We start from the raw sequence: 12,030 nt of genomic DNA on the forward strand, positions 1-12,030 counted from the left end.
TATTGATCGTTTTGATGGAGCATTCTATTACACAATGTCTCCAAAACAGACGTGAGAAAATGAGAAAAAAGAGACGAAAGAAAGGAGGAGGTGAAGACATTAACGACAGCAGAGGAGAGGGAGAGAGTGGGTGGAGGAAGAAGAGAAAAAATAAGAAGAGAGAGAGAGCGTAATAAAGACAACAGATGACGGATAGAGAGGTAGCAGGTGGGAAAGAGACGAACAGAGTGAAAAGGATGTGAGAGATGACGTGGACTTTACCACAATGCCGCTGGTTACCTTGCACAGGAAATACACACACACACACACACGCACACACACACACATACACAGGTGTGATTTTCTCTGCCAGCAGCCACAGCAGCCTTGGGAGTGGAAGGTTGCCAGTTCAAATCCCCTGACCTGCTGACAGAGAGCCCTTTAACCCCCAAATTACCCCTGTAGATCTGGTCAGTGGACTCCAGTTATGCACAGAGTAATGGGGAATGACAGACAGCCTGCCACTGTGTGTGAACTGGCTGTGTCCCATGCAGATCCTGATTCCTGGTGTGACTGGTGTTCTTCAGTCTGTGAGCGACCATCTTACAGCTGCTACACTGGCTGGACTGTGGTGGTGCAGTGGTTAGCGTGGATCCCTCACAGCAAGAAGGTCCTGGGTTCGAGCCCCGGGGTAGTCCAGCCTTGGGGGTCATCCCAATTTGTCCTCTGTGTGGAGTTGGCACGTTGTCTGCGTGGGTTTCCTCCGGATGCTCCAGTTTCTTCCCACAGTCCAAAGACATGTGTAACACCCGTCCCACGTAGCTATATAGTTTTCACTGTATAACTGGGGTTTGTAGTACGATGGCCGGGGCCCTGGGTACTTTTAACAAATGGCTGCCGTGCTAACCTGTGCACAATAAATGAAATTCCTAAGCTAACCCTTTTTCTTTTATACAAAAATGAATTTTAACTGGCGACGACACCTCCACTTAGCAGGAATATAGATATGCTACTTTTGTTTAATCCTACTAAGAATTATGTTTTAAAGTATTTGTTCCCTGATGAACAATTTCTTTAATCACTATTTATACTTCTAACCCAAATGTACTGACCTTCTGATAATGGGCTTTCTAATTAAATTCCATTTGACTTTAAACACTTTTCTCATTTCGTTGCCTTTATACCTGCTATCCAAGGGGCCCACACACACTCTCACACACACCCTCAATACTGCAGAAACAACCCAAAAGCATGTCTCTTTTTCAAAATAAAACGTTGCAGGCCTGAGTCCATGCTGGGGACAGCGTGGTGACCCAAAACAAGCGGCCGTTTCACGTGACTACGTCACGCAGCAACATAAAACAGCACGTGCATGGGTTATTGTTACTCACAGGCCGTGAGTTGGAACCCGGGTGATGGCTGACGAAGGAAGCGAGTCAAGGCGATGGAAACCACGAGTTTGGTATATATGGTATATATATATGGTATATATACCAAGTCCAGTTGCACTTGATTCAACTCCTGTGGATAACCATGACGACCTGGATGAAGGAGAACATTCGCAGACACGAGTGAAACACAGGCGGGAACTCGTCAACATGTCCGGATGAAGGGAGAAGCTGAGTGGAAGACATCTGCTCGTCTTTAAGGTCCAGGGAGTGCTCCCTGGTCCTCTCGGTCTGATGAGTGGACAGGACAGGGTTTTCCTCAGTCACTGTACTCGTCATGAAACTCATCACTTCTCATACTGAGTTCAGTTTAGCTTTAGCAGGATGCTAACATCAATGTATGCTAACACAGTGGTTCTCAACCTTTTTGGGGTCCTGGACCCCCTGCGTATTTTTGATCTACCCTGAGGACCCCTCCACCTGATCTTGGGGGAGGGGGGTTGCAATTTGATAGAAACAGTAGAAACTGCATTTTAAATTGCATTATAGCATTTATTCACTCTTTGGGGCAAAAATAAGAGCTTTCAGTTGTAACTTAGATATAGTTAACAAAACAGAATTCTTATGCAGTAACTTTCAGATATATGTAACAAAACAGAATATGTATTCAGTAACTTTCAGATATATGTAACAACACAGAATATGTATTCAGTAACTTTCAGATATATGTAACAAAACAGAATATGTATTCAGTAACTTTCAGATATATGTAACAAAACAGAATATGTATTCAGTAACTTTCAGATATATGTAACAAAACAGAATATGTATTCAGTAACTTTCAGATATATGTAACAACACAGAATATGTATTCAGTAACTTTCAGATATATGTAACAAAACAGAATATGTATTCAGTAACTTTCAGATATATGTAACAAAACAGAATATGTATTCAGTAACTTTCAGATATATGTAACAACAGAATATGTATTCAGTAACTTTTAACAATGCAAACGGGAGCGAGATCTCTTCTTAAAATACAATAAATTACACTTGTGAAACAGATGTAATTAGAGAAAAAAGTCCTGTTACCCTTTATAGTTTAGGTAGATAAAGGTCTCAGTCACATTTGAGTAAAATAATCCTATTTCTATAAATGTCATAGGATCTTTTTTTAAAAGATATTTTATTTTCACGGACCCCTTGCAATTACACCACGGACCACTAGGGGTCCGCGGACCCCCGGTTGAGAAACACTGTGCTGACACACAGTGACACGAGCCGCTACTACAGCAAACACAGGCTAACAGGCTAATCGCGACTAGCATGAGAAGAGCGCGGGAAGAACAAAGCGCGAGGGCGCGCTTCCGGGGAGGGTGACGACTGTAAACTACTAATAAGACACGTTAGCTCCTAGCTAGCGGGTCTGACCCTTTAGCCGAGTTACACTAGCATCAATGTATGCTAACACACAGTAACATGAGCCGCTACTACAGCAAACACAGGCTAACAGGCTAATCGCGACTAGCATGAGAATTCTTTACTCAGATATCGCGTCGTTACAGAGTGATACACAACACACACACTGAGATATACATTACCTTGGGCAGATTGTACACAACGTCCTTTACACACCGGGAAACTCTGCACTCCCCGGGTGGGTAAAGTACATGCGGCTCCGCTCCCTCTCGTCAGCACGTCCCTCACACAGCCGCCTGCTCTGCTTGCCGTCTGACTCAGCCCCTGAATCCGACCTACGGGGTCACCCTGAGTTTCCCGCCCCTCCGCCCTTCTGATTGGCTGTTAAGTTGGCAACACCCAATGCAATTAACAAGATATCGTGACAGACAACCAAACACCCCCAAAGGTTAGTTTGTGAACTGTCCACGTTTCCCGCTTGATTTGTATAGCCAAACAAACTGTTTAAATCTCAATCAACTTTATTGACACTGCGATGTACGTAACGCAGTGACGTTTATCAGCCTATAGTGCTTTTCTTTTTTTTTTATTTTTTATTCAAATGAACGGTATTAAACGTTCATCTTAACTGATGTAAACTACTAATAAGACACGTTAGCCACTAACTAACGAGTCTGAGCCCTTAGCCGAGCGGTTAGTGACGTTGCCTTGTGGTGCTTTACACCCCGTATCGAATCCCGCACCGGGCAAAAAAGTAACTGATATCAATAAAATACTTTTTTAAACTTTATTAAGTCATATATATATTTGTCTGAAATGTCAGATTTTAGACGGGGCTACACATGCCCCAGTTGGCAAATTGCTGTGGCCCGGACCCGTCCCACGCCCGACACTTCATCCGGCCCACATACCGCGTGGAATGATGGCACTTGGGCGGTCCGTTCCTGTTTGCCAGATCTGGGCCAGAACCAAGCCATAGCAATGCTGTATGTGCCACATACTTGCCAAAGGTGGCCCATATTTGTTTTGAGATGCTTGGGCCATATTCACCGTTTACCACACGGGCCACTTCAGGGTCACATCCAGATCACATGTTACCCAGAGCACCGCAGCTTTGCCAGAAAAAAAAAGGCCCACATGTGATTTGGCATATTTGGGCCATATTTGCTGTTATACATGTGGGCCACTTCAGGCTCACATTTGTTTTGTCAGGGCCAGAAGAAGACCACCAGTGCCGCATCGTTGCCTGAAGTGGCCCACATCCGGATGCTATCTAGGGTAGGTCAGGTGAATCAGCTGTACTAAATTGTCCCTAGGTGTGTGTGTGTGTGTGGGGGGGGCTGTGATGGCCTGGCGGCCTGTTCAGGGTGTCTCCCCACCTTCCACCCAGTGACTGCTGGGATAGGCTCCAGCATCCCGCAACCCCAATAGGATAAGTGGCTTGGACAATGGATGGATGGATCTTCCTAAATAAACACTTAAATTAAATTAAACAGACAGACAGACAGATGGGTTTTAGTTTAGATTGTAAGAACCCACATAGCATCTGGATGTTGGCCACTTCAGGTAACGATGCGGCACTGCTGGTCTTCTTCTGGCCCTGATGAAACGGATGTGAGCCTGAAGTGGCCCATATGTATAACAGCAAATATGGCCCAAATGTGCCAAATCACATGTGGGCCTTTTCTGGCAAAGATGTGGCACATGCGGCATTGCTATGGCTTGGTTCTGGCCCAGATCTGGCAAACAGGAGCGGACCGCCCAAGTGCCATCATTCCACACGGTATGTGGGCCGGATGAAGTGTCGAAGTGGAGCGGGTCCGGGCCACAGTGTTGTGCCATCTGGGAACAACAGAATCAGTGTGTCTCATGTCAGCAGTAGAAAATGGGTGTGGCGGAAAATCCCTGCAAGACAGACTTGTTGTACCGAAGAACAGGCAGGAGGGCTGAGCCTGGAGGTCAGAGGTCACAGTGTGTTACAAAAAGCTTTTTAAGTTAGCAGCGTCTCTTCCTCATCTAGCATGGATGAGTGTGATATTCTGTTTTCTCACCTGATCACACACTGTGTAAACACACACATACACACTCATAGCAAATGTACAAACACACGCGCACGTGCGGTAAGTGGACGTGCTGAGTGTGGGTAACTGTTGGTGCTGGGTGTGGGTAACTGATGGTGCTGGGTGTGGGTAAGTGGAGGTGCTGGGTGTGGGTAAGAGGAGGTGCTGGGTGTGGGTAACTGTTCGTGCTGGGTGTGGGTAAGTGGAGGTGCTGGGTGTGGGTAACTGTTGGTGCTGGGTGTGGGTAACTGATGGTGCTGAGTGTGTAAAATCAGTAATCAGAGCTGCGACGCAGCGGGTGGGGGTGCAGGGGTGGAGGGGGGAGGGGTGTCACAGTATTTGACTAATCAAATCCTCTGATGTTTCTGTCTCACTTTTCATTTCCTCGTGGTCTGTCCTCCACTCGCTCTACACGCCGTCACACGCACGCGCACGCGAGCCCCCCCTCCCTCCACTTCCTGGTGCGGAGCGGCCGGTGACGTCAGGCTGGTGTCTCGCGTTTGCTCAACTCTGCCCATTGATTCACATCGACGCAGACGGTCCAGAGACGACCCGGTCCCCCGCTGGACGGGCTGCAGGTAAGACCCGAATGCACCGTTTCTATTCAAGTACCCGGTTAAAGTGGTGCGGAGGGGGGAGGGGGGGCAGCGTTTTACTCCGCTGGAAAAAACAAACAAACTGAACCGAACAGAACAGAACCGAACAGAACAGAACAGAACAGGGGACTCTCCGGGACCACGGAGGAGGATTGGTGCAATGATACCAGGACGTAAACAATCCCAGCATGTACCCTCGACAAGCGCAGCACCTCTTTAATAATATAATATAATATAATATGATGATATGATATAATATAATATAATATAATGATATGATATATGATATAATATAATATAATGATATGATATATAATATAATATAATGATATAACATATTATAATATAACATAATATGATATAATATAATGTAATATAATATAATATAAGTGGTGCTGCTGGGAGTGGGTAAGTGAAGGTGATGGGTGTGGGTAAGTGGAGGTGCTGGGTGTAGGTAAGTGGAGGTGATAGGTCTGGGTAAGTGGAGATGCTGGGAGTGGGTAAGTGGAGGTGATGGGTGTGGGTACGTGGTGCTGCTGGGTGTGGGTAAGTGGAGGTGCTGGGTGTGGGTAAGTAGTGCTGCTGGGTGTGGGTAAGTGGAGATGCTGGGAGTGGGTAAGTGGAGATGCTGGGTGTGGGTAAGTGGAGGTGCTGGGAGTGGGTACGTGGAGGTGCTGGGTGTGGGTAAGTGGAGGTGCTGGGTGTGGGTAAGTGGAGGTGATGGGTGTGGGTAAGTGGAGGTGATGGGTGTGGGTAAGTGGAGGTGCTGGGTGTGGGTAAGTGGAGATGCTGGGTGTGGGTAAGTGGTGCTGCTGGGTGTGGGTAAGTGGAGGTGCTGGGTGTGGGTAAGTGGAGGTGCTGGGTGTGGGTAAGTGGAGGTGCTGGGAGTGGGTAAGTGGAGGTGCTGGGAGTGGGTAAGTGGAGGTGCTGGGTGTGGGTAAGTGGAGGTGCTGGGTGTGGGTAAGTGGAGGTGCTGGGTGTGGGTAAGTGGAGGTGATGGGTGTGGGTAAGTGGAGGTGCTGGGAGTGGGTAAGTGGAGGTGCTGGGAGTGGGTAAGTGGAGGTGATGGGTGTGGGTTGTTGTGCTGGTGGTGTTGTTGCCGCGCGCTAGGAGGACCTGGTGGAGTTCAGCGTGCTGAAGAAGTCCACTTTACGACTGAACGTCTGGTTCTGGTCTTCATCCGATGTCGGGTCCGGACGGTCGAACGCCATTTTTTTTTCATTAATTTACCCGAAAAACCGACCGAGTCCCGCGCGCTGAGACCAGCTGTTGGCCGCAGCAACCGAAACGCCCGCGACAGGATCGGGGGCGCGCACAGTGGGGCTCCGGGATTGCGCACATTGGGGTCCGGGAGCGCGCACAGTGGGGCTCCGGGGACGCGCACGCTGGGGCTCCGGGATTGCGCACATTGGGGTCCGGGAGCGCGCGCAGTGGAGCCATTTCGTCCATAAATTAAACAACACGTGTTAAAAGAGCTGCTTCACCCGAGACTGTGTCGACCGAGTCAACACAGTTACACTTCAAACCAGGAAGCGTCTCTCTCTCTCTCTCTCTCGCGCCACGTCCCCCTCCTCTCTCTCTCTCTCTCTCTCTCTCTCTCTCTCTCTCTCTCTCTCTCTCTCTCTCTCTCTCTCTCTCTCTCTCTCGCGCCACGTCCCCCTCCTCTCTCTCTCTCTCTCTCTCTCTCTCTCGGTCTCTCGGTCTCTCTCTCTCTCTCTCTCTCTCTCTCTCTCTCTCTCTCTCTCGGTCTCTCGGTCTCTCTCTCTCTCTCTCTCTCTCTCTCTCTCTCTCTCTCTCTCTCTCTCGCCACGTCCCCCTCCTCTCTCTCTCTCTCTCTCTCTCTCTCTCGGTCTCTCGGTCTCTCTCTCTCTCTCTCTCTCTCTCTCTCTCTCTCTCTCTCTCTCTCTCTCTCGGTCTCTCTCTCTCTCTCTCTCTCTCTCTCTCGGTCTCTCGGTCTCTCTCTCTCTCTCTCTCTCTCTCTCTCTCTCTCTCTCTCTCTCGCCACGTCCCCCTCCTCTCTCTCTCTCTCTCTCTCTCTCTCTCTCTCTCTCTCTCTCTCTCTCTCTCTCTCTCTCGGTCTCTCTCTCTCTCTCTCTCTCTCAATTCAATTCAATTCAATTCAATTCAATATGTGCTTTATTGGCATGACATACATTTGTGCACATATTGCCAAAGCATGTAAAACAACAACACAACAACAACAATGATTATAATAATAACAAAAACAACAATGATTATAATAATAACAGGAACAACAACAATGATTATGATATTAAATAACAATAGTAGCAATAGGTGCCATCATCCACTATCTCTCAGGTTGTGGCAAGATAATATAAATCTTGCTGCAATGCTCGCCGCTGGCCCCCCTCCCAGGACCACCCGCAGCTTACCTGTGTCCTCCATTTCCTGCTACTCTGGAATCACGTGTTCCAGTTCCTGGACAAAAGCCCGGTGCTGTTTCTCACATGAGTCACATTTAAGGAGGAAGTGCACCTCTGTCTCCACCTCATCTGTCTTGCACTGACCACATGTTCGATGCTCTTTTGGCAACCAGGTCTTTTTGTGTCTCCCCTGTTCAATGGCGAGACTGTGGTCACTGAGCCTGTGTTTGGTGAGGATCTGTCGCTGCTTCCTGTCTCTGACAGTTAAGAGGTGTTCTTCCAGATCATAGTTTGTTTTTAGGGCCCGATAGACTTCTGGTTTGTTTTGAGTTTTGATTTCAGTGTTCCAATGTTTCAGATAATTGTTCTTGCTTTGTTTTATAGTCTGATTTATCCTCATGTTGGTTTGTTTTATAGCCTCTCTGTCACTCTGTCTGTCTGTCTCTCAGTTCAGCTCAGTTCAGTGCAGCTCAGTGCAGCTCAGTTCAGTGCAGCTCAGTGCAGCTCAGTTCAGTTCAGCTCAGTGCAGCTCAGTTCAGTTCAGCTCAGTTCAATTCAGCTCAGTTCCGTTCAGCTCAGTTCAATTCAGCTCAGTTCCGTTCAGCTCAGTTCCGTTCAGCTCAGTTCAATTCAGCTCAGTTCCGTTCAGCTCAGTTCAGCTCAGTTCAGTTCAGCTCAGTTCAATTCAGCTCAGTTCAGTTCAGCTCAGCTCAGTTCAGTTCAGCTCAGTTCAGCTCAGTTCAGTTCAGCTCAGTTCAGCTCAGTTCAGCTCAGTTCAGTTCAGCTCAGTTCAGCTCAGTTCAATTCAGCTCAGTTCAGCTCAGTTCAGCTCAGTTCAGTTCAGCTCAGTTCAGCTCAGTTCAGTTCAGTTCAGTTCAGCTCAGTTCAATTCAGCTCAGTTCAGTTCAGCTCAGTTCAGTTCGGTTCAGTTCAGCTCAGGTGGCTTTACTGACATGACAGATTGTTCGTGTGTGTCCAAAGCTTTTGGGACGTTAAAATGTGTGTACATTGAAAAAGAAAGTAGAAATAACAACAAGTGATAATTAACAGTAAAGATCTACTCACTAAATGAACATTAACACACTAACAGAAGTATTTGTGTGTGTGTGTGTGTGTGTGTGTGTGAATAATGTAACGTTAACATTAGTTGTATTTATAATAAAAATATAAAATAAAAATAAATGAAATATATATATATATACACACATATATACATACATACAGTATAAGATTAGCACAGTAATAGATGTATAGATGTATGTGTGTCTGTGTGTGTATATGTGTGTGTAAATAATATATTAACATTAGTGACATTTATAATAAAAATAAAATAAAGAATACATACACACATACATACATACATACATATACATACACACACATACACACATACATACATATACATATACACACATATATTTAAATATACACAAACATATATACATACATCTATACATATCAGCAGATAGAGGAAATAAAAGAGGAATCCGTGGCAGTGCAGGCCTGCACTGCCACGGATTCCTCTTTTATTTCTTCTATCTGTGTTGATATCCCCTCCTCATTAGTTCTGCACTCACAACACCACCATTGATTGTTTCGCGAAAAAAACGCTAGATATATACAGACACACATATATATAGTATAACATCAGTACAGTAATAGATGTGTGTGTGTGTGTGTGTAAGTAAATAGGTGTGTTGTGGTTGTGTTCCATCACTCACTGTCCCTCAGGTTGCGGCAGGCAGAAAGAAACGGTGCCGCCAGTGTAGCCCACTCGGCTCTTTCCCCCAAGAGTAGTTTGAGTGTTTCTTCATCAGGAAGGTGGTTGAAAATTGGGCGGAAGTGGTTGAATTTAGGGAAGTAGATTTCTCTGGTGTGTTTCTATTGTTCACATGTGCTTGTGACCTCCCTCAGACAGCAGTGTTGACACAACTGTGCATCAACACATAGCCACAATTTTCAATGGCCAGGCTGTGCTCACTGAGTCTGTACTTTGTCAAGGTGGTTCTCAATGTTGTGTCAGTTACCCTGGTCAGATAATCTGCCAGTGTGTACTGTCTGTTTAGGGCCAGATAGCACTGCATTCTGCTTTGTGTTTGTGTGTGAGTGTTCCAGTAGGTGATGTAATGCTGTTTTTGGTGTGTTATCATTTGGTTGACTCCAAGTTATTTTGTATCAGGTGCTGGTCTCGAGGCTGTGGGCTGTCAGTATTGTTGAGTGAACTAAGTCTCGAGGCAGTGGGTTGTCAGAATTGTTGAGTGAACTAAGTCTTGAGGCTGTGGGTTGTCAGTATTGTTGAGTGAACTAAGTCTTGAGGCAGTGGGTTGTCAGTATTGTTGAGTGAACTAAGTCTCGAGACTGTGGGTTGTCAGTATTGTTGAGTGAACTAAGTCTTGAGGCAGTGGGTTGTCAGAATTGTTGAGTGAACTAAGTCTTGAGGCTGTGGGTTGTCAGTATTGTTGAGTGAACTAAGTCTTGAGGCAGTGGGTTGTCAGTATTGTTGAGTGAACTAAGTCTTGAGGCAGTGGGTTGTCAGTATTGTTGAGTGAACTAAGTCTTGAGGCCGTGGGTTGTCAGTATTGTTGAGTGAACTAAGTCTCGAGGCCGTGGGTTGTCAGTATTGTTGAGTGAACTAAGTCTCGAGGCTGTGGGTTGTCAGTATTGTTGAGTGAACTAAGTCTCGAGACTGTGGGTTGTCAGTATTGTTGAGTGAACTAAGTCTTGAGGCAGTGGGTTGTCAGTATTGTTGAGTGAACTAAGTCTTGAGGCTGTGGGTTGTCAGTATTGTTGAGTGAACTAAGTCTTGAGGCAGTGGGTTGTCAGTATTGTTGAGTGAACTAAGTCTTGAGGCCGTGGGTTGTCAGTATTGTTGAGTGAACTAAGTCTCGAGGCCGTGGGTTGTCAGTATTGTTGAGTGAACTAAGTCTCGAGGCTGTGGGTTGTCAGTATTGTTGAGTGAACTAAGTCTCGAGACTGTGGGTTGTCAGTATTGTTGAGTGAACTAAGTCTTGAGGCAGTGGGTTGTCAGTATTGTTGAGTGAACTAAGTCTTGAGGCTGTGGGTTGTCAGTATTGTTGAGTGAACTAAGTCTTGAGGCAGTGGGTTGTCAGTATTGTTGAGTGAACTAAGTCTTGAGGCCGTGGGTTGTCAGTATTGTTGAGTGAACTAAGTCTCGAGGCCGTGGGTTGTCAGTATTGTTGAGTGAACTAAGTCTCGAGGCTGTGGGTTGTCAGTATTGTTGAGTGAACTAAGTCTCGAGACTGTGGGTTGTCAGTATTGTTGAGTGAACTAAGTCTTGAGGCAGTGGGTTGTCAGTATTGTTGAGTGAACTAAGTCTTGAGGCTGTGGGTTGTCAGTATTGTTGAGTGAACTAAGTCTTGAGGCAGTGGGTTGTCAGTATTGTTGAGTGAACTAAGTCTTGAGGCCGTGGGTTGTCAGTATTGTTGAGTGAACTAAGTCTCGAGGCCGTGGGTTGTCAGTATTGTTGAGTGAACTAAGTCTCGAGGCTGTGGGTTGTCAGTATTGTTGAGTGAACTAAGTCTCGAGACTGTGGGTTGTCAGTATTGTTGAGTGAACTAAGTCTTGAGGCAGTGGGTTGTCAGTATTGTTGAGTGAACTAAGTCTTGAGGCTGTGGGTTGTCAGTATTGTTGAGTGAACTAAGTCTTGAGGCAGTGGGTTGTCAGTATTGTTGAGTGAACTAAGTCTTGAGGCCGTGGGTTGTCAGTATTGTTGAGTGAACTAAGTCTCGAGGCCGTGGGTTGTCAGTATTGTTGAGTGAACTAAGTCTCGAGGCCGTGGGTTGTCAGTATTGTTGAGTGAACTAAGTCTCGAGGCCGTGGGTTGTCAGTATTGTTGAGTGAACTAAGTCTCGAGGCTGTGGGTTGTCAGTATTGTTGAGTGAACTAAGTCTCGAGGCTGTGGGTTGTCAGTATTGTTGAGTGAACTAAGTCTTGAGGCAGTGGGTTGTCAGTATTGTTGAGTGAACTAAGTCTTGAGGCCGTGGGTTGTCAGTATGGTTGAGTGAACTAAGTCTCGAGGCCGTGGGTTGTCACTATTGTTGAGTGAACTAAGTCTCGAGGCCGTGGGTTGTCAGTATTGTTGAGTGAACTAAGTCTCGAGGCAGTGGGTTGTCAGTATTGTTGAGTGAACTAAGTCTCGAGGCTGTGGGTTGTCAGTATTGTTGAGTGAACTAAGTCTCGAG

At 46.3% G+C, this 12,030-nt stretch overlaps 1 protein-coding gene across 1 annotated transcript in view; it reads left to right on the plus strand.

The window, feature by feature from the left end:
* Positions 1-5,377: 5,377 nt before the first annotated feature.
* The window catches only part of tec (tec protein tyrosine kinase), a 36,581-nt gene continuing 29,928 nt past the window's right edge, over positions 5,378-12,030 (plus strand). The window contains exon 1 of the mRNA XM_056299997.1: positions 5,378-5,426. The gene's annotated coding sequence lies outside the window, so the exon portion shown is untranslated. The remainder of the gene's footprint in view (positions 5,427-12,030) is intronic.

The sequence above is a fragment of the Lampris incognitus genome, chromosome 20 (genome assembly GCF_029633865.1).
Source record: "Lampris incognitus isolate fLamInc1 chromosome 20, fLamInc1.hap2, whole genome shotgun sequence".
NCBI lineage: Eukaryota > Metazoa > Chordata > Actinopteri > Lampriformes > Lampridae > Lampris > Lampris incognitus.